The sequence below is a fragment of the Marmota marmota genome, unplaced genomic scaffold (assembly GCF_001458135.2).
Source record: "Marmota marmota marmota unplaced genomic scaffold, marMar, whole genome shotgun sequence".
NCBI classification, from domain to species: Eukaryota; Metazoa; Chordata; class Mammalia; order Rodentia; family Sciuridae; genus Marmota; species Marmota marmota.
The window spans coordinates 153,412-155,531 of NW_025999986.1; positions in this window are offsets into that span (position 1 = coordinate 153,412).

Genomic DNA, 2,120 nt, shown 5'->3' on the forward strand with positions numbered 1-2,120 from the left:
CACACACATACATATATACATATATATGTGTATATATATATATATAATTACATATATTTTCTATACTATATACTATATAGTATAGTTTCTACAATATAAGTATAGAAAATGGGTTTAACTTGAAAGTTCTGATAAGTAGTTTGCTGAATATTAGTCATCATAGTTTGCATATAATTTGGTGAAGTATATGTTTGAGCACCTGGGCTACCTAGAAATCCATAAAGAATATTTGTGGTAGTTCAAGACATAGAGTTCAAAAATTACTTGAAAATGTATTGGAAAAAATTGTGATAAATACTGCTGTGAGAGGTTGTTATCTTCAGTTTTAAGCTTGATCTAATATGTTTTTATTAATATATATTGAACATCAATTATATTTTCCAAATTAAGGAGTATATTTTTATGAAAAGAATGATTTATTGTATACATAATTATTAAAAATTTCTATATGAAATATGAGAACTATATATTCACCCTATTAATTGTCAGTCATATCAATTGTAGTACAAGAAACTACAAGGAAATAATATAAAGTAACATTTGCAATATAAGAATTTTATCTATGAGTCAATTGCCAGTCAATAGTCTTTGAGGGCTTTGTAAAGGCTAATTTAAACAATTTGCTTCATTATAAAATAAAACTACACACTAGACTTCCCCTGAATTTCCTGTGTGGCTTGCAATTATACTAATTGTGCTCACTTTGAACTCTTTATGTGTCTTTAACACTAAGTAAGAATCATGTATATAACAGAACTTTTAATCTGTATACTGTGAAATAGCACATGAATACAAACTTTTTAAGGCATAAAAATGTACGTTAGTATTTTGGACCATATTTAACTGTGAAAAGCTTATGATTTTGCACAACGTTTGCTACATTTCCATCTTTACCATACTTTTTTCTTTCAGATTTTTATAAGTATAATTGAGAAAAAAATGTGTGTATTTATGACTAAAATGTGATGTTTTATATATGCATATTAGGAAATTATTTTTCTATTCAATTAACATGTCCATCACCCTACACAATTTCCATCTTTACCACACTTTTTTTCTTTCAGATTTTTATAAGTATAATTGAGAAAAAATTAACATGTCTATCACCCCACACAATTATAATATTTTTGTAAGGTGAAATCTACACTTTTAGGTATTATCTGGTAAACAATACAGTAGCAATACTTATAGTCACCTTGTTTTATAATACAGCTCAATTGTCCTCCTTTCTGAAACTTTGTGTCTTTATCCAACCTCTACCCAGTTTTCATTTCCCTCTGAATCTCCAGACCCAGCAGTCTAGTTGTCTATGCCTTTATGAGTTCAAATTTTTAGATTCATATATAAAAGTGAACATGCAATATTTGTCATTTTCTACATGGCTTATTTCATTCAGTATAATGTCTTCGAGTTTTGCCACATTATTGCAAGTATCAGGACATCCCAGCTACATTGCTTTAGGCCTTAATCTCTCTGAATTTCTGTTTCTTCTTATTAAAAAGGGTATAGTAATACAACTTGCCTCAGAGGGTCATTTTGAGGATGAGTGAATTAGGTAAAGTGTTCTGGATATTTCTTGGGATGTAGTAAATAGTATATTCTCTGAGGCAATGTTGGTAATGGTGATTGTCATAATCTATGAAATTTTTCTATAATAAAAATAATAACAGGGGCTGGGGTTGTGGCTCAGTGGTAGAGCACTTCCCTAGCATGTGTGAGGCACTGGGTTCGATCCTCAGCACCATATTAAAATAAATAAATAAAATAAAGGTATTGTGCCCATCTACAAGTTAAAAATAAATAAATAAATAAAAATGATAACAGAGTTTTATTGGTTACTTAAAGACCACAGGTCACTTTTTGGCCATGTCTTGGATTTCTTGTACCCAGTTATAGGCAACTGTTATTAAGAGCTTTTTCTGGCTTAGAATTTTATGGTTAGCTCAGACTGTTTCATTTATCAGTCTGTTTAGGCTGATCACATGGCCCAATTCTGTCTAGTCAACTGCTGAAATGGCAAGGGGAATACAGGCAAAAACATCACTGGGAAGTTGACAGGATAAACAAGGAGTAAGTTGGAGATAGTGTTACCACAGGGCATGGGTGTCCAGACTTCCAAT